General features: G+C 42.0%; 1 long non-coding RNA gene across 1 annotated transcript in view; it reads right to left on the reverse strand.

The window, feature by feature from the left end:
• The window catches only part of LOC138787405 (uncharacterized), a 42860-nt gene that overhangs the window by 1252 nt on the left and 14134 nt on the right, over window positions 1–27474 (reverse strand). The window contains exon 3 of the long non-coding RNA XR_011362370.1: window positions 1147–1278. This is a non-coding gene — a long non-coding RNA (uncharacterized lncRNA). The remainder of the gene's footprint in view (window positions 1–1146; window positions 1279–27474) is intronic.

Consider the following 27474-nt stretch of genomic DNA (forward strand, 5'->3'; position numbering starts at 1 on the left):
TAATGGCCTCTGATCTCCCATAATAACAGGCTGTCCATGCTGGGAGTTGTAGTCCTCTTATATCTCCTCCTGTGATGTCCTCTGATCTCCCATAATAACAGGCTGTCCATGCTGGGAGTTGTAGTACTCCTCTTAAATCTCCTCCTGTAATGTCCTTTGATATCCCATAGAAACAGGCTGGACACGCTGGGAGTTGTAGTCCTATTATATCTCCTCCTGTAATGTCCTCTGATATCCCATAATAACAGGCTGGACACACTGGGAGTTGTAGTCCTATTATATCTCCTCCTGTAATGTCCTCTGATATCCCATAATAACAGGCTGGACATGCTGGGAGTTGTAGTTCCCCCTGGTATACCTCATGTAATGTCTCTTATTGTAACTCCATTCTAGCCTGCTCTATGGTGAAGAAGCTAGAATACAGACTCCAGGGGGACGACCTCCTTCTAGCACCTTCATTCTAGTCCATTCTAGCATGGATCCGATCTCACCAACAGGCGCAGAGCGATGACGTCATCACGCCTGCTGGTGGATCCACAAGGCGCACACAAGGGAGAAGAGGACCTGTCCCCCGCCCGGATTAGTGAGTATGATTTTATTTTTTTATTTTCTTGTGCTGAGGGAGATCAGGGGGCATTTCTATGGGGCAGAGCAGGGGGCATTACTATGGGGATAGAGCAGGGGGCATTACTATGGGGACAGAGCAGGGGGCATTACTATGGGGACAGAGGGCATTATTACTATATGGGGGGCACAGCACGGGACCCACAAACCTCCTTACTTTACTGCACATGACACCAAACAGTGGAGTTACTACTGTATGGGAGTCTATGGGTGGGAAAAAGGGAAGGAAGTTGCTGGAAAAGTGCGGAGCCTAACATGTTTGTCTGACAGGTCCCGAAGAGATGAATTGTAGCTGGAAGAAATCATCATGGAGGTCTGGGCCAGATGGAGAGGAAACGGAGAGCGATCGCCTCAGATCAAAGAAGACGTCACCTGTGAGTTACTGGATTACGTTTTTTTTCGATATTTTGTCAAACTTTATTTGGTAGATGTGCCCCGAGGTGTGCTATACAAAGGGGCCCGCTGAGGCTCTCTCGCCCAAGGGCCCACAAAAACCTGGAGCCGGCCCTGAACTCACCCTACCTAAGTTTCTACTGCTTCGTGTCCATAAATTTGCTAGTAAAGGTTCCCACTTTTTCAATGTTATATAGGTAGAGAACTCTGGAGGACCTGTCCTGTCTTAGTCCTTTCTCTTGCCAGGATACTCTGGAGAACCTGTGAATTATACAGAATATTGACTTGAATAAACAATGTGTAATTCTTAAAAGGGTTCTCAACCTTCTAATAAATTAACATATATTCATAAATAAGGTTATTTTACTATCTTTCTAGGGTAATTTCGTGTGTTCCTTCTGCTTTTGGAACAGACTTCCTATTCCAGTGTACAGGACACTCTAGCTGGGAATTCATCCAACTCTAATTCCCACCCACTACATTTTCTTGACTATAACTGCAAGGGATGATAGAGTTGGTGAATACCTAGCTAGAGTGTCCTGTACACAGGAAGTCCATTTCAGGCTGTACTCAAGTTCAGCTGGGGAAAAAAAAAACAGAGCAGATAGTTTGCATCAAAAGCAGAAAAAGGACCACAGAATGGTAATAGGTTTAAGAGGTCAAGACACTACAGTAAATTTAATCCGTTTGTTATGCACATGCCTGTTTGGAGCCCAACGCAGTCCTCAGCTCATGGTAGCACGGCAGCACTTTTAGTCATTATTTTATATTTGTATTCTATGTTTTATTTGCACTTTTCTGAACACAGCTATACCCCTTCTGCTCTGCCGATTGATTTATCTGCCACACCCATCTGTTCCCTGCTAGTTCCTTCTGGTCACTTAACAGTTAAGGCCCTATTACATTAAATGATTAACAACCGTGCTTTGCTAGTTACCGTCCGTTCTGGTCAATAATTGTTTAGTTTAATAGCGCATGTTAAAAGACCACGATCATCCAACAGATTTTGGTCTTTCAACAGGTTGACATGGCACGATCATGATAGTGATGGTCTGTTGCTTGTTCATTCGTGTAGTAGTAGCAGTAGCAGGCTGCCGCTGACTTTAATTGGCCGCCCCGGACAATCTGTGGATTGTCTGGACAGCTTCACCTCTGGTTCTGCCACTCACCTCTTCTGTGTCTGTTTCTGTGTTTGTGTCTGGCCCAATAACGTCCTGGACCGGGTCCCTGACCTCCTATTAAGTGTATCAGTCCCCTAATATCCATGCTGGCTATTAGACTTTATCAAGCAAGCTTAGCGTTCCTTATTCCATATTCTACTCCTGTATTGTCTCCAGACTTTTCCTGACCTCGGCTCTGTTACCTATTCTTTTGTAGCCTGTTTTTGGACTTTGCTACCTGTTTGGTCCTGACCCTGCCTGTGAGTCTATCTTGTCTATTGTCCTGTATTTCACAGAAGGCACCATCTCCGTGGTTGTCTGCAGTCGACTAGGACTGTTGAGACAAGTGGGCAGGGTCAGCTGGCGGCACAAGGTAAGAGTTCACTCCCTGTGTCCTTACCCGGGCCTTTTCTGGTTATATCCTACCTATGGTCATGACACTTATATTTCTAACTGTCTTATCTAATAACTTTCATCTCTATGCATGAAACAAGTCCTCATGCCCTTATGTGAATGGAAGGATGCAAATGTTATATGCCTCCATGACATTAAACAGTTTTCTTTTTGTTTTTACTTGAAATTTGTGCGCAATAAAGGTCAAGACTGACAAAGATGCAGACAAGCAAGGTCAATGGAGGTCACTAGAATAACTTTTTACTACTAAAAAGAAATGGTAAACAATAAAAACATAGCTGGAGCTGGATTTAGCAACTCCCCCCCAAGAAAAATAAATAAATAAAAATCAATGAAGCAAACATATTTTAAGATGGAGCCCTAGAACCACTAACAACTACAACCCATCTTGTAAAATTTAAACTAGCGCATATGTCAACATGGCACAGAATAGGTTAAACTTTAAGGGGGTTCATCTTTAGGGTTAAGTATGGTACCGAGAATGCCTTATATATGTGGTGGGGGTGGGGGAGACAATATCACTTTAACCCCCAGACGACCCTGGACGTACAGTTATGCCCAGGGACATCACCAGACGACCCTGGGCGTAACTACGTTCAGGGTGTTTATCCCACTGCTCCAGAGCATGCTTCATAGCAGGTGGGGGCCGGCTGCAGTGAGCAGCGGGGCCCTCACTGTTAATGACAGGCTGCAGCGATTACGCCTGCCATTAACCCCTTAAACCCCTTAAACGCAGCATTTAAGTGTAAGTGACAGGGGCAGCCCCTGTCACCTACTGATTGGGACCCTTGCAGTGAAACTGCGGGGGTCCCGATAATTTTATAGGACCTCCAGAGGTCTCTTACCTTCCTCCGTGCGGTCCGATCGGTGCTCTGTTGCTTGAGTCTGCCACAGGCAGGCTCAATCAGCAGAGCGCCTATAACACTGATCAGTGCTATGCCTATGGCATAGCATTGTACAGTGTTTTCAATCTATTGATTGCAGGTTAAAGTCCACCAGGGGGACTTAAAATGTGTAAAAAATAAATAAGTAAAAATGTTTTTAAAAATACCCCAAAGTCCCCAATAAAGATTAAAATCGCCCCCTTTCCCATTATACAAATAAAACATATAAAAATAAACAAATAAATAAACATATTATATAGCGTGCGTAATTGTCTGGTCTATTAAAATATAACAACCGTCATTGCGAATGGCGTAAACGAAAAGAGAGAAAAAAGTGCCAGAATTGACGATTTTTTGTTACATTATATATAAAAAAAAATTATAAAAAGTGATCAAAACGTCTGAGCTACACAAATATGGTATTAATAAAAAGAAGAGATCATGAAGCAAAAAATGACACCACATACAGCCCCGTAGGTGAAAAACTAAAACCGTTATAAGCGTCACAATAGGCCCATTTTATTAATAACTAACTGCAAAAAAATATATATATCATAGAAAATCTGCGTAAACCTGCATATCTTTGTGTTCGGGATGATCTATAGAATAATATTATCATGTCGCTTTTACCATATAGTGCATTACGTAGACACAGGAACTCCCCAAATATTACCATATTGCATTCTTTTTTACAATTTCACCAATTAAAATTTTAATAAATGATATTTTTGGGGTTCCATCATACATGTTATGGTAGAATGAAAGATGCCATTACATAGTACACCTATTCCTGTAAAAAACAAGCTCTTACATGGTCCTGTAGATAGAAAAATGAAAGTGCTAGAACTCTTAGAAGGGGAGGAGGAAAAAACAAAAACGCCAAAATTTTAATTTGTGCGGTCCACTGTGTTATTTTGGGCTTGGTCTTCAAAGGGTTAATCGTTCTCTAATCTTTCAGTCTAAACACTCAACGTTCACAGAATATACATACGAATGCAATTACAAATATTCACAGTATATATACAAACACAATTATGATCGCGTTAACGACTTTAAATAGCGACTTTTTTTGTCTAAATGTCTATCGTTTAAAACAAAAAATCTTCACTTGTTGTTCGCTAAGCTGGCGATTAAGCGATTTATCTGTGCGTTTAAAAGGACCTTAATGGTGTGTTTACACAGGCAGATTATCTGTCAGATAATCTCTCTGTATAAACACACCATTATCCTAAATCTCTCCCTGAACACCAGCCCTCACTGAAAATATCTCTAATTAAATCTCTAATCTGCAAAACTAACCTTAACACAAAGAACGGGAAGGCTCAGGCTACGTTCACACATCGTAAGATAAAAGAATACACTGCTGTACTTTTCATGTAATAATGTGCTGCCTTAAACTCAATGGGAAATTGTCCAGCAGTGTACACAGAGTATGCAAAACATACTGATCCACAGAACACCTCATCAGTCACCGACTAGCGGGGTGCTGGCCCCTACCACCAGCTATTTAGCACATAGACTATCCTCAGATCATTAGTTACTGATTAGCAGGTAGACACCAAGATCAGTTGATCAGCACCTTCACTACACACTGAGAACAGGTCCAGAAACAGTTCATTCCGTTCGCTGTGTAGCGGTGGTGATGCATAACTCTTGTTCAAGTGAATGGTAGCTGAGTTGCTGTAACCAGGGCACTGACCAACTGACCGTCGGGTGTCTACACATGGTGATTGAGTACAGTAATAACCTGATGATCTTCTTTTTGTCTTTTTATATAGTTTGTTTGGTTGGTCTTAGGTTTTGCTTTCTTACAATTTTAGAATGGTAATCATCTCTTTGGGTAAGTTTTTGCTTAAAGGGAATTTGTCACTAGATTTATGCTTTAAGTAAGGGAAGCATAAACTAGTGACAGAAAAGCTGAACAGAATAGTGTATTATTTGCATCATTCTGTTCAACCGTTCTCCTAATATGCAGGAGAATGGTCTTGGTACTTCACCACTCACTCCACCCTCCACTGATTGATAGCTTTCTGCCTATGCACAGTATAGATAGACAACTGCCAATCAGGGACAGGTGGGTAGAAGGAGCTGGTGCTCATGAATATTGAGGACTACAAAAATGGAGAGGACAAGTGTCCTCTTCGAATCAGCTGCACAGAACAACCTAAGTGATACATCATTCTGTTCAGCTTCTCTGTCACTAGTTTATGTTTCCCTTAGGTAGGACAGCATAAAAATACTGACAGAGTCTCTTTAATCATTACAGCCAGTCCGATAGAGCACAGCTGAAGAATAAAGCATAAAAGATCGAGAGTAGAAGCTAGAACATCTGATAAAACAAAGTAGGTTTTAAACTGCATCAATAAAAACTAATGCAGCTAAGAAGGGATTGCCCAAAGACTTATTTGGTCCCCTAATCTACACGCAACTACCATGTTTAGGGACAAAGAGAGGCGATCCCCATATACTCTACACAGAAATATTATATAACATGTAACAACCTATCAGACTGAGTTATGCATTTTTAACTCACGTCTGATTGGTTTTGTTTCCCGTTCTCGTTTCTCACACAGTCCTTTCACTCGAGTTGACTTAAGGTTAGGTAGGTGTGAGTCTAAAGACGGTTTGTGATCTTTCATTCCATGACAGGTTAATTGCAGGAATGCTTATATAAATGAATCTCCCCTAAAAAAAACGCTGTGTTAAATATTTACACCATGTTGCAGCCTTAATTGACTCCATGATTAATGACGAGCACAAATCTTTACTCCGATTTTTTGCTGCCAACCTCTAATAATGAGTGTTGCATAAACTCAGCAATCAAAACACAATTCATTCCGAGCCTTAAAGTTTCTAATTATAATAACAGCCTATTCCCAATAACACTGCTGCACTGTTTACACATGGATTAGAAATGTTTGAATTGCAAAAGAAGAGTAGTAACAATGCCCGGAGCAAGTATATGACCTAGATAACAATCAGATTTCATTAATATAATTACTCTCTTGTATATGCTGCACATCAATATCATTTCTCTGACACTGTCTTAAGTAAAAAATAAAAAAAGACATTACATTGAAGGTAATCATTTTTCATTTATTGTCTTACAGTAACCTATGTCCAGTTGGATTTAGGGTTCTTTTTTTTTTTCCTTTTTTTTGCATGTTTATCAACACAATACTCTTGTGTCTTTTTTTTTTTTTTTTTTATGAGAATGCTGAAATAATGAAATTACTGTATGTTTAAAATAAAAGCCCCAAAACCACAATCATGCACCATTAATGTTACACTAGTGTCCAAAATCCCTCTATGACAATGCAATATACTGTGTTGTACACACTAATATATTTAAAGTGAATGTACCACAAGGTAAATCACTTTTTTTTTTTACAGGAACAGACTGGCACCGGCACAGGGATGCCAGTGGCACATTCTTTTTTTGACGTAGTTCCCAAACATGTTGCTGGTCTATTTCCGTGCAATGGCCCGGCAGGAAGCATTGGAGGTGTGCCCGCAGGCCCCCAGTGTGACGATCTCCCATCTGTGATGCAGCCCCATTGATTTGTATGGAGCTGCATCACAGAGGGGAGGGGATTTTGTCACACTTTAGGGCAGCAGGTCTGCCTCCAGTGCTTCATGCCAGGTCGGTGCTCAGAAATAGACTGGTGCTGTGTGCGGGAACCACGTGGTGGCTCAAAAAAGGACTATAGCAGCGGCATCCCTATGCTGGTGATGGTCTGTTATGTTTAAAAAAAAAAAGCTATGTACATTTGCTTTAAGGCTTTTTTCTATCTATAAAAAAATGTTGTCCCTCTAGAGTTATGTTAATCATTAGTTACGCGAATTGCACAGGACAGCTGACTAGGTGTCCTGATATGTCTGTATTTCAGATCAACAGAAGCTTCATGTACCACACATGTGTAATGTTTGCAAGAGTTTATTGAGGCATTAGTGCACAGACAAAGAAAGAAATCACATAACGATGGATCCTCTTTGACTTCCACTTGTTCTGCGTTGGCCAGACTGGGGTGCTGAGTCTATGGATGAACACCATGCCCATTACCTTTACCACCACATAGTCAGGGCCGGCCTTTGGGGTGTGCGACCTGTGCGCTTGCAGAGGGCGCCTCACTCCCAGCCAGCTAGGGGGCGCTCTGGCAGACAGAGAGCTGCACTGCACATCTAACTTAGAAATGTAAGTTAGATGTGCTGCCTGTCTGCCGGGGCGCCCTCCCAGCTGGCCGCCTGCCTCTTCCATGCAGCACGGGTGAAGAAAGCTGAGAGAGAAGCACGGAGAGAGGGAGAACTGGGACCGAGGAGGAGGCACAGACAGAAGGTGGGAGAGACAGCAGCTGCACGGGGGAGGGCAGACACACAGGAAGTGATGCAGGAGACACGGCCCTCCCGGGAACAGGCAGGTGAGAGCTGTGGTGCCGCTGGTACAGAACACAATCACCAGCACTGAGGAGAGGAGAAGGGCTGCCATAGTGTGTGATGAGGAGCCCTGTATACACTGTAGGCTGCCATAGTGTGTGATGAGGAGCCCTGTAAACACTGGAGGCTGCCATAGTGTGTGATGAGGAGCCCTGTATACACTGAGGAGGCTGCCATAGTGTGTGATGAGGAGCCCTGTATACACTGGAGGCTGCCATAGTGTGTGATGAGGAGTCCTGTATACACTGAGGAGGCTGCCACAGTGTGTGATGAGGAGCCCTGTATACACTGAGGAGGCTGCCATAGTGTGTGATGAGGAGTCCTGTATACACTGAGGAGGCTGCCACAGTGTGTGATGAGGAGCCCTGTATACACTGAGGAGGCTGCCATAGTGTGTGATGAGAAGCCCTGTATACACTGAGGGGGCTGCCATAGTGTGTGATGAGGAGCCCTGTATACACTGGAGGCTGCCATAGTGTGTGATGAGGAGTCCTGTATACACTGAGGAGGCTGCCACAGTGTGTGATGAGGAGCCCTGTATACACTGAGGAGGCTGCCATAGTGTGTGATGAGGAGCCCTGTATACACTGGAGGCTGCCATAGTGTGTGATGAGGAGCCCTGTATACACTGAGGAGGCTGGCATAGTGTGTGATGAGGAGTCCTGTATACACTGAGGAGGCTGCCACAGTGTGTGATGAGGAGCCCTGTATACACTGAGGAGGCTGGCATAGTGTGTGATGAGGAGTCCTGTATACACTGAGGAGGCTGCCACAGTGTGTGATGAGGAGCCCTGTATACACTGAGGAGGCTGCCATAGTGTGTGATGAGGAGCCCTGTATACAATGGAGGCTGCCATAGTGTGTGATGAGGAGCCCTGTATACACTGAGGAGGCTGCCATAGTGTGTGATGAGGAGCCCTGTATACACTGGAGGCTGCCATAGTGTGTGATGAGGAGCCCTGTATACACTGGGGGCTGCCATAGTGTGTGATGAGGAGCCCTGTATACACTGAGGAGGCTGCCATAGTGTGTGATGAGGAGCCCTGTATACACTGAGGGGGCAGCCATAGTGTGTGATGAGGAGCCCTGTATACACTGGAGGCTGCCATAGTGTGTGATGAGGAGCCCTGTATACACTGAGGGGGGCAGCTATAGTGTGTGATGAGGAGCCCTGTATACACTGGAGGCTGCCATAGTGTGTGAAGAGGAGCCCTGTATACACTGAGGGGGCTGCCATAGTGTGTGATGAGGAGCCCTGTATACACTGGAGGCTGCCATAGTGTGTGATGAGGAGCCCTGTATACACTGGAGGCTGCCATAGTGTGTGATGAGGAGCCCTGTATACACTGAGGAGGCTGCCATAGTGTGTGATGAGGAGCCCTGTATACACTGAGGGGGCAGCCATAGTGTGTGATGAGGAGCCCTGTATACACTGGAGGCTGCCATAGTGTGTGATGAGGAGCCCTGTATACACTGAGGAGGCTGCCATAGTGTGTGTTGAGGAGCCCTGTATACAATGGAGGCTGCCATAGTGTGTGATGAGGAGCCCTGTATACACTGAGGAGGCTGCCATAGTGTGTGATGAGGAGCCCTGTATACACTGGAGGCTGCCATAGTGTGTGATGAGGAGCCCTGTATACACTGAGGAGGCTGCCATAGTGTGTGATGAGGAGCCCTGTATACACTGGAGGCTGCCATAGTGTGTGATGAGGAGCCCTGTATACACTGGAGGCTGCCATAGTGTGTGATGAGGAGCCCTGTATACACTGTGGGCTGCCATAGTGTGTGATGAGGAGCCCTGTATACAATGGAGGCTGCCATAGTGTGTGATGAGGAGCCCTGTATACACTGAGGAGGCTGCCATAGTGTGTGATGAGGAGCCCTGTATACACTGGAGGCTGCCATAGTGTGTGATGAGGAGCCCTGTATACACTGAGGAGGCTGCCATAGTGTGTGATGAGGAGCCCTGTATACACTGGAGGCTGCCATAGTGTGTGATGAGGAGCCCTGTATACACTGGAGGCTGCCATAGTGTGTGATGAGGAGCCCTGTATACACTGTGGGCTGCCATAGTGTGTGATGAGGAGCCCTGTATACACTGGAGGCTGCCATAGTGTGTGATGAGGAGCCCTGTATACACTGAGGAGGCTGCCATAGTGTGTGATGAGGATTCTTGTATACACTGAGGAGGCTGCCATAGTGTGTGATGAGGAGCCCTAGTGTGTACATAGCTCTGTCATGTGTGTATGTATGTGTGTGTGTGTGTGTGTGTACACATAGCTCTGTCATGTGTGTGTGTACATAGCTCTGTCATGTGTCTTTGTACATAGCTCAGTCATGTGTCTGTCTGAGTTTGTGTACATAGCTCTGTCATGTGTGTGTGTGTGTACATAGCTCCGTCGTGTGTCTATGTGTGTGTGTGTGTGTGTGTGTGTGTGTGTACATAGCTCTGTCATGTGTGTGTGTCTGTCTGAGTGTCTGATTTTAGGGAGCTGGGTGTGGTAGTTGTGTGGAGGGCTGGGGGTGGTAGTTGTGTGGAGGGCTGGGGGGTAGTTTGGTGAATGGATCTGGGGGTAGTTGTGTGTATGGCCAGGGGGTTGGTTGTTGTAGATGTGTGAATGGTGGAGGGGTAGTTGCATGTATGGCCGGGGGGGGTAGGGTAGTTGTGTGTATGGCTGAGGAGTATGGTAGTTGTGTGTTTTGCGGGGCTAGTTGTGTGAATGGCTGGGGGTAGTTGTGTGTATGGTCGGGTCATGGGTGTTGTCTGGAGGGTTTGGAGGCTGAAGGAGCTTTATGTTACCTTAAAGGTGTGTGTGTTTGGGGGGGGCGAAAAAAAGGTTCGCACAGGGCGCCATTTACCCTAAGGCCGGCCCTGCACATAGTGATCACTAATACAATTACCACCATACTGATTCTGAATAAAAAACACTATAGATCAATATAAACAATAGTACCATCATACAAGGGATAAATATTTGTGCCACACCATACCAATTACCATTACAACCACATAGTAGGCATCAATACAATTACCACCATACAGATACTGAATAAAAAACATTATACACAGATTGATAGTCTGCCTATATAGTGGTAGATGCCAGCTTGATTTGGATGCACTTGAAGAGTCTGTTCCAAATTACAAGTAAAAAGTTTATCTTGTGCATGGAAGAATTACACACTGTCACCGTTATGGTCAAAGTAGATCTCATTTATTCAAAGATGGCAGGCTTGTGTCATTATTTCATTGACTTACGTAGCACTAATGTTTCTTTACGTAAGCTTAAAGGAAATAAACATCTCTATGTATTCACAAGGTCAGCATCATATTGTAATGGCTTTACAAAATATTCAAAATATCATGACATTATCAACAGTCTGCCCTTTAAAGCCATTTGATGACCTGTATTCCAAGGCTGAAAGGCTAACAGTCACTTCCACTGTTTGTTTTAAGGTCTCCACCCCTTAGGAGGCAATCTTTTAATGTGCTTACACAAAGGAAAGTAGAAAGTCAGATTCTAGTGTATTTCTCCCTTCTTTGTTCTTCAGACTTTTTGGAATCTTCTTAATCATCTGACAAGGGGAAATTATCATACATAGTTGGAGTTTCTTCTTCAACATCTAGAATTGCTATACCATCTGGCTGTTCCTCGAAGACATGTCCTTTCTCCAGGAAAAATGTCTACAAACATCAAGTTACCTACAATTCCCCATAAAGTTCTGATAGACAAGTTAGTGAAAACTAGGCTCAACAGGTACAAAGGTTCTGCAGATCCTATAGGTGATTACAGTGTAGTTATATCATATGACAATATAGCACAAGAGATGTCTTTGTGGAGTCATTCTTTTTTCCTTTTATTCCCTTTCTGGTCCAGAGTTCTTCCAGAAAAACATCTTAGGCCACTTTTCGAGCACATACCCCCCTTTTTTCCCCAAACAAAATGCCCTAAATAATTCCTCATTTAGTGCCATGGACACTTGCTCTAGCACGGCATATGGTGCAGAGGCTGTTCTCCTCAGGTACTGTATATTCTTGATCTGGGCAGGGGATAGGGAACTGTTGGGCTTAAACAGCCTCGTAGTTTCCAACACAAATGTTGGTGGCAGCAGGGGGGCCGTGTGGTCTCTTACTACTGCCACTAAATAGAAGTTGATAAATAAACAAAAAAGTATACATTTATTTTAATTAAGTAATTTAACACTGTACCATTTTCAATAAAAGTAGTAAAGTAAATAAGCATTCATTTAGACTGCAAACCTATATGCAACAATTCTTCTCAGTTAAGAAAAAGATACAATTGTATCTGGTCTAGGCAACGCTCTCTGACAGAGATATACATAACCAGCAGCTCTACAAACCTTTCTGCTAGTTTACAACAATGTATTAGCTTGGGATATACTGTAACAGAGCATTTCTAGCCTGGATGCAATGAGTGAATTTATCAAAAATGGCATATCAGTAGTCCGGTCTAATCTAATTCCCCACCCCCACGCCAAATGCCGGATTTACTAAGAGGCACGTCAGCCGCAGGGATTTTCCCCATGGTTTACGCCTGCTAAAGGCAAAGATCATGGTAAATCAGGCTCAAGAGGAAGTCATGTGTCCTCCTACCTTGCTTTGCAACCTCTACACCGCCCCCCCCCCCCCCCATCGCTCACCCATCAGATTTTTGGCAAACCAAGCCTCAGCAGTGGCCCCCTCTACTAATCGATGAACAGCGCAGCACGGCCAGTGATTGGTAAGTGGTCTGTCATTGCAGAGTGGCAGTGGCAGGAGTCAGCAAGAGACCCAGAGACACCGAAGGAGGACATCGGAGAACATGGGCAGGTAAGAATAAGGGGGGATAATTTATCAAATGCGGCCCTGGCTTAGACCATGGAAAAGACACAGATTTGTGTGCAAACCGGGTGGCGTTCCATGAGTTACCATCTGCTCTCTTGATCGGTGTGTGGAGGTAGGGGTGGCAAGCCAGGGAGGAGGCATAGCTAGCAGGTGTAAATCACGGCAGGAATCTATACCTCCTCAGAAGCAGATGTAGATTTTTGTGCCAGATGTGCAGCAGTTGTAGGTCCCGCCGGATTTACCTAAGAGTCCTGCACCTCTTAATAAATCTAGCAGGGTGAATGGGGACAGGGCCTAATGTAAGATTGGCATATGAGTACTCCAGTTTTATATAAGGGCAGCAATAGATAGAAATATTCTAAATGCCAGAGTACCCCTTTAAGCTTTATTTATATAGACCTATATTGACTTTAAAAAATTACTAGCAAATGCTACTCCTATAATTTGTGTAGTTTGCATTTCCTGATGAATCTATACTTCAGCATTGACCTTCTGGCTCCATATGTTCAGTTACAGAAAACAGTGAATATGCAACAACCCATTTGCCCCCCCCCCCAAGCACCTACAATATGTTACATTGTAATAAACTGATTATAGAAGACTGTTTATTTTTGCTTCTGGATTCTTTATATAATTTATCAATACAGACAGGATTTTCTCCTCCCCATGTAATTGCAGAATTGAAGCAGATGTCGCTGGGAAACGTGTTCAATGTTGTTATTTAATTAACTCTCTGGCACAAATCGGAAAATGATGAGGCGAGTAGTGATTTAAGTATTGGAACCAGGACGTGCTCTCGCTAAGCTGTAAGACCATATGGCAACAACAAAAAAAAAAAAATGATGATGATGTAATCAGCAAAACCCAATAATACTGATACAATCGCTGGATTTGTAAATATATATACAATTTTAGAACTTCTCCGGAGCTGACATCATTGTTGCTGTTACTTTGACCAAGTAAATCATAGGTCACTTTGTTTCGATCTATAAACTATGACAAATCAACAAGCCTTGATATCATAGCCCTGAAATCTCCGAAGGCTCGTATAATAGTTGAGGAGTGACTTAAGATAACTGCATTAGCTCCAGCCAGTCTGTCTCCATCAAAAGCATCTATTCTGCTGAGAAACCAGGCAAATTTACGGCCTCACTATTCATTGTGTGAGACCCTGCATTTCTTTCAAATGCCAGAAGGGCTCAGGGGTTACGTGTGAGTTAATTCGGCATCGTGTGGTGAACGCACTGACTCTCACCTCTGTATTTAACACTCCATTAACATTCTCAAGTTTCTTACAAGTCACATTTAGATTTGTTTCAGATTTACGGAAAAAAAAAAGAAAAAGAACGCCACATTGTTTTTTTTTTCCTTCCAAAAGAAGAGAAAAACAAATTGTGACAGAGTGAAGGGGGATATTTATCAAACTGATGGTGAAACTGGCTCAGTTGCCCCTAGCAACCAATCAGATTCCACTTTTCATTCCTCATAAATTCCTTAGAAAATGAAAGGTGGAATCTGATTGGTTGCTAGGGGCAACTGAGACAATTCTACTCGCCATGTTTGATAAATCTCCCCCATAGTGTCTATAGTATAGAGTTATATAATAGTACAATAGAAATATAATACAAGTACAATGTATGAAGTTATAGAAGGTGCAGAGAAGTGATGAGCGAAGATCCCAATGTTTGGATCCCGAACACGAACATAAAAAAAATTATCATGATCGGTTCGGTTCGTCGCAAAACATTTCTGAACAAATAATGAACATTCAGTGCACGTTTCGATCTATGCACATGCGTACAGATAATCAGGTGAAAAATGTAAATTATACATTTCATTTGCACTAATATGCGTACAGATTGCGTACGTTTCAGTCTACAGTTACTCAAGTTATCAAGTGGAAAGCGTAAATTAGGCAGTGGCATATGTTCGCAAGTTCGGATATGTTCGAAATCTACGCTGGCAAGTTCGATCATCTAACAAATTGTTTGCGAACATGAACAATAAGCGTTATGTTTGTACGAACATACGAACATTTCCGAACATGTTCGCTCATCATTAGTGCAGAGGTGCAGAAGCTGGAACTAAGGGTACTATTACACGGAACGATAAACGATTATCGCTCCGTGTAATAAATACAACGATCAGCCGATCGGCTGATCGTTGATATACACTCACCGGCCACTTTATTAAGTACACCATGCTAGTAACGGGTTGGACCCCCTTTTGCCTTCAGAACTGCCTCAATTCTTCGTGGCATAGATACAACAAGGTGCTGGAAGCTTCCTCAGAGATTTTGGTCCATATTGACATGATGGCATCACACAGTTGCAGCAGATTTGTCGGCTGCACATCCATGATGCGAATCTCCCGTTCCACCACATCCCAAAGATGCTCTATTGGATTGAGATCTGGTGACTGTGGAGGCCATTTGAGTACAGTGAACTCATTGTCATGTTCAAGAAACCAGTCTGAGATGATTCTAGCTTTATGACATGGCGCATTATCCTGCTGAAAGTAGCCATCAGATGTTGGGTACATTGTGGTCATAAAGGGATGGACATGGTCAGCAACAATACTCAGGTAGGCTGTGGCGTTGCAACAATGCTCAATTGGTACCAAGGGGCCCAAAGAGTGCCAAGAAAATATTCCCCACACCATGACACCACCACCACCAGCCTGAACCGTTGATACAAGGCAGGATGGATCCATGCTTTCATGTTGTTGACGCCAAACTCTGACCCTACCACCCGAATGTCGCAGCAGAAATCGAGACTCATCAGACCAGGCAACGTTTTTCCAATCTTCTACTGTCCAATTTCGATGAGCTTGTGCAAATTGTAGCCTCAGTTTCCTGTTCTTAGCTGAAAGGAGTGGCACCCGGTGTGGCCTTCTGCTGCTGTAGCCCATCTGCCTCAAAGTTCGACATACTGTGTGTTCAGAGATGCTCTTCTGCCTACCTTGGTTGTAACGGTTGGCTATTTGAGTCACTGTTGCCTTTCTATCAGCTCAAACCAGTCTGCCCATTCTCCTCTGACCTCTGGCATCAACAAGGCATTTCCGCCCACAGAACTGCCGCTCACTGGATGTTTTTTCTTTTTCGGAACATTTTCTGTAAACCCTAGAGATGGTTGTGCGTGAAAATCCCAGTAGATCAGCAGTTTCTGAAATACTCAGACCAGCCCCTCTGGCACCAACAACCATATCACGTTCAAAGGCACTCAAATCACCTTTCTTCTCCATACTGATGCTCGGTTTGAACTGCAGGAGATTGTCTTGACCATGTCTACATGCCTAAATGCACTGAGTTGCCGCCATGTGATTGGCTAATTAGAAATTAAGTGGCCGGTGAGTGTAGGTTAGAACTTATATTTGTCGGGCGCCAACCACGCATTGCTACGTGTAATAGCGGTGCGCGGCCGGTGACTGACGATATACATTGCCTATCTACACTCCAATGCTGCTGCTGCGGTCTGCTTCTCCCCAGGTCATGCGCGCTCTAGCTTCAGAGCGGCCTGTCAGCGATGTCCTTGCAGCCCTTGTTAAACGATTATCGGGCCATGTAATAGGCCCAATAAACGAGCGCCGATCTAGCAGATCGGCACTTGTTTACAGGTATTATCGGGCCCCTATCGGCCGATGTAATAGCACCCTTAGGAGACCTAAAGGCCCCTCTGCTGCATGGGAAGACAATAGTATTATCAATGATACACGATAGGTGTGGGACCTTGCACTGGGGCCAAGAACCTTAAAATGATGCCTTTAAGGTGCATTGAGAGGCACTGTGAGTGTAAGCATTTATTTTAATACTGTAATGATGCTGGCAGTTCACAGACCCAGGCTTCACCTTTAGTTGTAACCTTTAGTGTGACCAAACAATGGACTCAAATACCCCCGGGACTTATGGTTGAACAGAATCGGGAGACCAGTCAGACATGCAGGGAAACTATACAAGCATGTATCAATGTCAGCAGCAGGAAATTTTATAAGTTGTTCTAATAAAGGAAGATTGTATTATGAGATGCTGGAAGCAATCACTACAGTGCAAGCAAGGGGGATTGTGGGAAAGTGTGTGCATGGCAAAAGCAGGGTCACGGTTCAGAGAGGAAATTAACAAATGATTAGATCAATTGGGGGGGGGGGGGGACACAGTACAGGAATGTCAGTTACTTTACGGTTATACTCCTTTACATATATGTATGTTGTGCACATATGACTTTACCAACTTTGCTTTATGGGACAACCAATTTAAGAGGCTTTTTGCATTTGACAGTAAATGTTTGTAGCCTTTGGGGTACTTATTTGTAACTTGTTTGGGCAGGGTTAGGTACTAGACCTAAATGATTTCTTCTTTACTTCAAGATTTAATTGTTTCCAATAAATGTTCTTTTACAGAAAAGTAATTTGAAGGAGTACTCCAGGCTTCCGATGTCAGACATCAACCGATGTCAGAAAGTTATACAGATTCCTAAATTTCTTCAATTTAAAAATCTCAAGTTTTCCAGTCCTTATCAGCTGCTGTATGTCCTGCAGGAAGTGGTGTATTCTTTCTTGCTACCTCTGTGCATGATATGGACTGTCTGTCCAGAGCAGTGGCAAATTCTCATAGAAAACCTCTTTTGCTCTGAAGAATTCCTCATATGAACAGAGGTGGCAGCAGAGAGCACCATATCAGACTGGGAAGAATACACCACTTCCTACAGCACATACAGCAGCTGATAAGTGCTGTAAGACTTGGGGTTTTTAAATAGAAATCATTTACGAATCTGTATAACAAAAGTTAATTTGAAGGGGAACAAAAATGTTATTTCTTTTAATGTTAGCAGGATCTTTGGTAAGTATTTGCATATATGACCACTTTTAGTCTCCATGCACACAACCATATCACAACTCCCTAAGGGCATGTGCAGACATGCTAAAATCTTCACTTTTTTTTCTCTTGTTCTTGACCTGTATCTAAATCTTCCATTATTTTCATCCTCATTTTCCTGTGTTTGTACATTCACTGTTGTATTGATTCATCTCACTAATCCTTGTCTTGTGATCCCAGGAGGGAATACGAGATCCTCATGTTTGTAAACTTTAAGAGTTCAATCACAGCAACCCCAGACAGGGACCCGGATAGTTAGAGGGTTGATTGACAGTCATTTCGGCCACATATTGGCATGAACATATTCAACATTGTTATCCAGAAATCAATGTAGTGCCTTTCATCATTCTTCCTGACGGCTCTTCTGCTTGTCATGTCTGGGTTGTGTTGATGTCCCACTTGGTTCTTTGACACTTTCTTATCTGACTGTCCTTCCCAGAGCTAAAGATGATTATCATAAATTGTAGGCAAATTTCAAGTTTATTTACACTCCCCTTACACTCCTGTGTTCATTAAAGCTGTACGGAGCGCTGGGGACGGGGCCACTTCCTCCAGAGCACTGATACGCCCCTGGCTGGAGGCTCTAGCCCCACTCCCAGTGTTCCAAAGAGCATTAATGGACACATGATTACACTACAAACTGCACAGGAACAGAGCTGAGGATGAAGGTAAGAGACATACCATCATCTTCAGCACCTCGTGAGCAATAGGGGGCTATAAGCAGGTTAGAATCGTCTAACCTGCTTATAGTTCCCCTTTAAATTCTTTTAAAAATAGACAACATTTACAAATGTTATTCTGAGTTTTTTTCTTTATTAAACTGGGCATACCTAAAGGACATTCCATGGACAGACTGTGATCTCCTACATGTAAGTATTAACAAGCCTGGTGAAACGTCAATGGATAGATATGAACAGACCTGCAGACTTCGTTACATTCCAGAATATCTCCCTAACAACTTATCAGGGTAAGCTGGAACATTATGAATGCATATTTGCTTCCTCTTCTGCCAAATATGAGGTGGCTGGCCTAAGCCGAGAAATATAATATTACATTTTCCAAAATGTAAGTTCTGGGAAAACAGCAACAGAACAATTTTATAAAACACATTTTTATGTACTCAAATCTGAAAGTAAAAACAGATTTACACCTTAACCTCTAGGTTTCACTGAACGCTTCATTAGTCAGTGCATAAATTCTCCAGTATACAGTATATCTCAGACTATTATAGCTGAGAGGATATAATAGTGTTTAAAAGGGGTTATTCAGCAAAAAAATATTTTTCTTTCAAATCAACTGGTTTCAGAAAGTTATATAGATTTGTCATTTACTTCTATTTAAAAATCTCAAGTCTTCCTATTTGCATCAGCTGCTGTATGTCCTGCAGGAAATGTTTTCTTTTCAGTCTGACACAGTGCTCTCTGCTGCCATCTCTGTCCGAGACAGGAACTGTCCAGAGCAGGAGAGGTTTTCTATGGGGATTTGCTGCTGCTCTAGACAGTTCCTGACATGGACAGAGGTGGCAGCAGAGAGCACTGTGTCAGACTGGAAAGAAAATAACATTTACTGCAGGACATACCGCATACATACATTTTAAATAGAAGTGAATTACAAATCTATCTAACTTTCTGAAACCAGTTGATTTAAAAGAAAAATATTTTCGCTGAATAACCCCTTCAAATTAGGAATGGTTTCTGTTCTTGCTCATTTATAGGCTCCTCTTATGGGTAAACATACTGTATATTATAATTGGCTGTCAGTGACATAGCTATAGGGGTTTCAGCCTTGCAATTGGGCTCCTAAGCCTTACTAATGCTGACTATCCCTTAAATGATCAAGCGGAGCACTTCTGACTTGTTCTGCCCAGTGATAGAGAAGTTACAGCCAGGACAATGCTGGAGGCCCCCATTGCAGCCATAGCGACGGCCCCCTGGGCTGAGCTGCAGTTAAATGTTTTGCCTACACTTGACAGGTTGGTGGTCAGACGGGGGAGGGGGGGGGCTATCCCATGGAAAGGTTTGCTATGGGGCAGTGTCATTTCTAGCTACACCCCTGATTAGACATGCAGCATGAACACTTCCATGGTCCTTCTCTATGTGGCTTCCCTAGACCACAGACTTTTGCAATAACACATTTAGGGTGCGTTCACACGTACAAGAACTGCAGCAGATCAGCAGCAGATTTGATGGCCCAGAGTTACTTTGCATTGAATCTGCAACATCAAATCTGATGCAGATCCTGTACATGTGAACACACCCTTATTGTTCTTGTCCAACAGAAATACTGGAATCAACCCCTCATTGCACTAGACCACCAAGTATAACCAAGCTGAAATTGTGCATCAGGTCCATGGGCCGAAAGAAGTTATCCAAACATTACAACATATTACCTATCTACAGGATGTCTTCAGCAGCCCCATAGACAGTAATGGAGTGTCCACCAACACGTCTCTGTCGCTGGCTCCATACACTGGAGGTACAAGGGACCTATATTCTTTTGATTGGTGGAGCTCCTAGCAGTCTGACCCCCACTGATCAGATATTAAGCACTATATGAACCTGTTTGCAATGCAAACCAGAGATTTGCTTAGCTATTTAGAAAGAGCTCCAAAGAATTTATTTATTTTTATTCTAATTTGCCTCATGAATCACATTGTCACATGTTGTAAAGTCCTCTGGTCTCTTGTGCTCATATAGGGGGAGATCAGTTGTCAGCATGACAGCCAGGATCTGGTGCTGACTGCCTTTACCGGAGAGACCACCGATCCTGGCTGTTTAACCCCTAATATGTCACAATATTATATGAATGCTCAGAGGATTGCAAGTGAAAGTCCCCTAGCATTTGATTATTCAACCAACTTAGTGAACTCTGTGGGGAAGGGGGGGGGGGGGAGATTTTTTGTTTTGCTTTGTTAATCTGCCTCCCAAGAAATGTGAAGGATAGCAATCCAAAAATCGAACGTTTCCAAAAATAATACCATTAAAAATTGAACGTTCTTTTGCAAAAAAAACTTTCCTCCACTCAGCTCTGTCAATAAAAAAATATTGTTGTATTGCACAAAACAATGTGCAAACTTCTGTTAAAAAAAAAGAAAAAAAAAGTTTTCCAGAACTTATCAGCTGCTGTATGTCCTGCAGGAAGTGGTGTATTCTTTCCAGTCTACCACAGTGCTCTTTGCTGCCACCTCTGTTCATGTCAGGAACTGTCCAGGATAGTTTTTTTAATGGGGATTTGCTACTGTTCTAGACAGTTCCTATCACAGACAGAGGTGGCAGCAGAGAGAACTGTGCCAGACTGGAAAGAATACATCACTTCCTGTAGGATACATAGAATAGAAGTCCATAGAAATAATTAATAAATATGTATAACATTCTGACACCAGTTGTTTAAAATCTTTTTTTTTTTTTTTTTTACCGGAGTAACCCTCTAAGTGCCCACAGCAAAAATCTTTTATCTTAGGGATACCAAACCATTTGCCTTATATAAATATGTTACATTGGTCAAATTATCAAAGATGCTGAAAACTATTTGGGTCACTAGTTGTTCAAAGGATAGGGTAGTCACATGGGACATCATGTATTACTGGAGGGCAGAAAATGGAGCCATGGAGGCACTGTCACCATAGCACCAGGGAATATATATATATAAATATATATAAATTTATATATATATATATATATATATATATATATATATATATATATATTAGACTCCATATACAAAGCAAACACCTCCACCCAATGTGATAATTATATACAGTGTTCCTTCAACGTGAGCTGTAAATAGTCTTTCCTACGTTTTCAAATAAAAACAGTAAATATAGTCAAAGTTTGATAAACATAAACATAGTACAACTAGCATCAATATTTCTCTACAGCATCTGGTGCAAAATGATTTGGAGTAACTAGCTTCTCAGTTATTTTTTATTCTGCTGATGATAATAATAATAATAATAATAATAATAATAATAATAACAATAAAAACTGCTGTCAAGGCTTCACCACTAATAATACCATTTGGTCTTTAGTAATAGCAAAAAAAAGAGACCAAAGGCAGGAAGTGATGTCAGTTGTCCCTCTGCTCTACACATTCTGGAACAGTGAAGATGAATGCCGACTGGCTAGCAGCTGTATACACCCCTATACTCTGTGTATTCTCTCCAGTCTGACACAGTGCTCTCTGCTGCCATCTCTGTCCATGTCAGGAACTGTCCAGGGCAGTAGCAAATCCCCATTGAAAACCTCTCTTGCTCTCCAGACTGGAAATAATATGCCACTTCCTGCAGGACATACAGCAGCTGATAACTACTGGAAGCCTTGGGATATTTTAAATAGACATACATTACAAATCTCTGGCACTTTCTGGCACCAATTGACTTATTTTATAACTTGTTTTTTTTTTTTTTTTGTTTGTTTTTTTTTTGGGGGGGGGGGGGGGGGTGAACAAACCCTTTAAAATAAAAAACCAATATTATACACACCTGCAATCATCAACTATATATTTTCAGTTTTTTTTATTTTTGATATGTCATGACAGGTTCACTTTGTTATAATTTTGGGTTAGTTACCAACCTAGATGTGTTAAACACTACAAGTAGTCATGCATTGGCAACCGTTCTCTGTTTTTCATTATCATGTTAAAACTAGAAATCTTGCACTTAGTAATGAATGCGTACTGTTTCTAATTAGCAAGTTGGAGGACGGATTTGTCACTTAGCCATTGAATGCCTTTTAGTTCTTGCTTAGTTGTTTTTTTGTAATTTAACCAGTTGTATTACAGTTTTAAAAAGAAATATGTGCTCAGTTACATTAACAATACAGAAAAAATGAAAACATAATAAAAAAAAAAAAATATATATATATATATATATATATATATATACTACCGTCCAAAAGTTTGTGGTCACATTACAATGTCCTTATTTTTGAAGGAAAAGCACTGGACTTTTCAATGAATATAACTTTAAACTAGTCCTAACTCTAAACAAATTCACTCTATACATTGCTAATGTGGTAAATGACTATTCTAGCTGCAAATGTCTGTTTTTTGGTGCAATATCTACATAGGTGTATAGAGGCCCATTTCCAGCAACTATCACTCCAGTGTTCTAATGATACAATGTGTTTGCTCATTGGCTCAGAAGGCTAATTCATGATTAGAAAACCCTTGTGCAATCATGTTCACACATCTGAAAACAGTCTAGCTCGTTACAGAAGCTACAAAACTGACCTTCCTTTGAGCAGATTGTGTTTCTGGAGCATCACATTTGTGGGATCAATTAAACGCTCAAAATGGCCAGAAAAAGAGAACTTTCATCTGAAACTCGACAGTCTATTCTTGTTCTTAGAAATGAAGGCTATTCCATGCGAAAAATTGCTAAGAAATTGAAGATTTCCTACAACGGTGTGTACTACTCCCTTCAGAGGAAAGCACAAACAGGCTCTAACCAGAGTAGAAAAAGAATTGGGAGGCCGCGTTGCACAACTAAGAAAGAAGATAAGCACATTAGAGTCTCTAGTTTGAGAAACAGACGCCTCACAGGTCCCCAACTGGCATCTTCATTAAATAGTACCCGCAAAACACCAGTGTCAACATCTACAGTGAAGAAGCGGCTGCGGGATTTTGGCCTTCAGGGCAGAGTGGCAAAGAAAAAGCCATATCTGAGACTGGCCAATAAAAGAAAAAGATTAAGATGGGCAAAAGAACACAGACATTGGACAGAGGAAGACTGGGAAAAAGTGTTGTGGATGGATGAATCCAAGTTTGAGGTGTTTGGATCACAAAGAAGAACGTTTGTGAGACGCAGAACAAATGAAAAGATGCTGGAAGAATGCCTGACGCCATCTGTTAAGCATGGTGGAGGTAATGTGATGGTCTGGGGTTGCTTTGGTGCTGGTAAGGTGGGAGATTTGTACAGGGTAAAAGGGATTCTGAATAAGGAAGGCTATCACTCAATTTTGCAACGCCATGCCATACCCAGTGGACAGCGCTTGATTGGAGCCAATTTCATCCTACAACAGGGCAATGAACCTAAACACACCTCCAAATTGTGCAAGAACTATTTACAGCAGAAGCAGGCAGCTAGTATTCTATCGGTAATGAAGTGGCCAGCGCAGTCACCACATGTGAACCCCATTGAGCTGTTGTGGGAGCAGCTTGACCGTATGGTACGCCAGAAGTGCCCATCCAACCAATCCAACTTGTGGGAGCTGCTTCTAGAAGCATGGGGTGCAATTTCTCCAGCTTACCTCAACAGATTAATAGCTAGAATGCCAAAGGTGTGCAATGCTGCAATTGCTGTAAAAGGTGGATTCTTTGACGAAAGCAAACTTTGATGTAAAAACAATGTTATTTCAAATACAAATCATTATTTCTAACCTTGTCAATGTCTTGACTCTATTTTCTATTCATTTCACAACGTATAGTGGTGAATAAGTGTGACTTTTCATGGAAAACACTAAATTGTTTGGGTGACCCCAAACTTTTGAATTGTAGTGTGTGTGTGTGTGTATATATATATATATATATATATATATATATATATATATACAGTATATATATATATATATATATATATATATATATATATATATATATATATGTAGTAGTGGGATATAAGCAAGTACCACAACAAAAACTTTTGACAGTCTGACAGTCTTTTGAAGTGTCAGATTTCAACACTCCACCCTTTGTTCTGCCAAGCGATAAGTGCTGCAAGTGGAGTCTGAAAGAAAGAGCCTTATTTCCCAATAGAAATCCATTGCACAATTCTTTAAAAAAAAAAAAAAATTAAGGGGGGGGGGGGGGGGGTGTACTCATCGGCCAAATAAATGTTCACTTGACAACTATATCATAAGCATGGCTCACCTACAAAGACAAGATTTAATAGGTATCTAAGAGAAGCTAATAATAATGTAATTACAATAAAGATGAAGGTGGATAGTCAGCTGTAATGATATTTTATAGGTAATATATATATATATATATATATATATATATATATATAATCTTTCTTCATAGTGAGTTCTCTGCTCTCTTCCAATAACTAAATAAGCAGCTTTCCTATCATTCTAATGTCAGGATTTGCATGGGCCCCGAGACTCCTCAGAGATTGCAGTTATTTCTGACAGTAGTGACCTTTGAGAGGAAGGTAATAATCACAATCCAGTCTGCCCTTCTTCCTCTACTAAATAAAGTTCCTTCCACTTCTCGATAAAGTTGATGCTTTATTCTTAATCTTTCATTCATCCATTAAGGCAGAATTATGGAGGTCTTCCCGGGGGAATATGAAATATTAATAGCACTTTAATAGGTATATAACTCACAGCTGATGGAAACCGAAGGAGAGGACGACTTAGCAGGAGTTACATTTTACACTGTCCACTTGTAAAGGTCATAGTATACGCATCCCTAGGGAGGACATCTGAATTATGATACAGCAGGGACAAACAAGGATGGAAATTATTACTTTATAATGCCAGCAATGATGCTTCTGATCAGGGTGACATAGACAAGAACAGTACATGCCCATCCCCCACCCCGCTTTCAAGTCACAAAACAATCTTCTTGTTAAAGGGGTTATCCAGAATCAACAAAGCGGACATGATTTTCTAAGTCTAACAAGTAATGATACACTGTAAAATTCATCAATGTGATTTGGTTTTAAGGTGGCCCCACTTGGCAGTGGCCATGCAGGTGTGGTACATGCTCCATTCACTCTGGGGATAACTGTTTCTCTGTCCTCAAGACAATTATCCCTGATATGCTTGGATAGGGGATAACAAGCTGAGATGGAAATACCCGTTTAAGCTGATGTGCCTGGGACCCAATGCAAAGTGAGTTTTAGGTCACCAATGTATTAATGCACATTTTTTATCACTACAGTTGTTCTATGAGGCAAAGTGAACTAGTTCTGCATACCCTATAATTACACCCCTTGTGCCCAGTACAGTTTCCCATTTTGCCAATGTTATAACTTACTCCTGAGTAGTGTTGATAGTTAATAATACATCAAATGACTGTACTATGCCTGATGTACAGTCGACACATCACGTAATAATTTCTGCAGCATAGTAAAGAATGTATGATCAATTTTGAGGGGCTCATAATCAAAATCCAAAATTGGGTAAATGGGAGGGCCTGTTGGAAACCTGCACAAACTTGTGCAGGTAAAAAAAAAAAACCTCCCTGTAGATGTTGTATTTGAACCTAAGACAGTAATGTTGCCCTAAATGCCAATTGCCAAAGTAAGTTCCATGTAGACGTTAAAGGGGTGTTCCAGGGATAACCCTTTTTATATATGGGTAGGGGCACATTTAAAATTAAAAATAAGTCATACTCACCAACCCCAATCCCTCGCAACTGTTGTTCCAAGGCTACCTGGTCTCCACGCATCACAGCTGCTTCTAAGTTACTATTATAAGTGACAATCATTGCCATAGGGGTTAGAGTTGTAGCCGGTAATTGAGTGGGTCATCTTGGGAACAATAACTGCAAGGTATTGGGGTAACTGAGTATTACTTATTTTTTGTTTTTAATGCACCCCAAGTCATAATATAAAAATTATTTGTCCTTGAACAACCCCTTTAAAGGAAAAGTCAGGTGAAAATTTTCATTAAAGTATTGTATTGCCCCCCCCCTCCCCCCCCCAAAAAAAGTTATACAAATCCCTAATATACACTTATTATGGGAAATGCCTATACAGTACTTTTTTCCCTGCACTTACTACTGCATCAAGGCTTCACTTCCTGGATAACATGGTGATGTCACTTCCTGGATAAAATGGTGATATCACTCCCCGACTCCCAGAGCTGTGGCTGCTGGAGAGGATGATGGCAGAGGGGCACTGAGGGACACAGGGCACTGGAGGGACACTGAGCATCCCTCTGCCATCATCCTCTCCAGCAGCCACAGCCCGCACAGCTCTGGGAGTCGGGTCGTGACATTACCATTTTATCCAGAAAGTGACATCGCCATGTTATCCAGGAAGTGAAGCCTTGATGCAGTAGTAAGTGCAGGGAAAAAAGCACTTTATAAGCATTTCCCATAATAAGTGTATATTGGTAATTTGTATAACTTTTGGGGGGGCAATACAAAATTTTCGCCGGACTTCTCCTTTAAGTCTCTAAGAAATGCTCCTGAAATCGTAGCTCTGAAGTGTACAGAATTGTAATCGGGTCTATAATATAAATGATGAATGCAAGCCAGCGGTAATACAATAGGTTTACAAAAAGTTGCAAAATGGTGTTCATAGGCGAATACATAAGTGGTTTGATCACATTGAAAATATTTTAAAAATGTGGAAAAATACTGTGGCTGTAAACTCTGTCAACCACACCATGAAAGGTTCCTATGATAATTACTGAATGGCACCTCCATGCTGCCCTATCTATTCTCATCTATAACAGAATGAGATCTCTATCTCCCCATGCCTCTTCCTTACCTCTCACCCTAACTACTTGTGTCCTACTTGGCTTGAGTTCATTTCCCACCAGCTGCATCTGCTACTTGAATGTCCCTGGCAGAAAGAAATAATAAGTCAGATCACTAAAAGTGATGTGAATTATTGCCTTAAACATCATCATAAAAAAATAGCACAAGAGCCCAGCTGCTCAGCCTTTAAACTTGCTGCCCTCTTGTCAGCGTTGCTCGGAGAGGAGGGAGGGGGGTCTCATCTTCCATATAAAAGCCTCTTTGATTACCACACACACTGGCCTCTCATTTGGAGACAGTGGGAGTATAATAAAGATACTGCTAATGTGTTTTGGAAAGGGGAGAAAGACTCAGTTTGTAGCCCCTCATAAGGCCTATGTGCTATACCACAGAGAGCAATCTGTAGTGCTCAAGTGAATT

Source organism: Dendropsophus ebraccatus, chromosome 3 (assembly GCF_027789765.1).
Source record: "Dendropsophus ebraccatus isolate aDenEbr1 chromosome 3, aDenEbr1.pat, whole genome shotgun sequence".
In the NCBI taxonomy this organism is placed as follows: domain Eukaryota; kingdom Metazoa; phylum Chordata; class Amphibia; order Anura; family Hylidae; genus Dendropsophus; species Dendropsophus ebraccatus.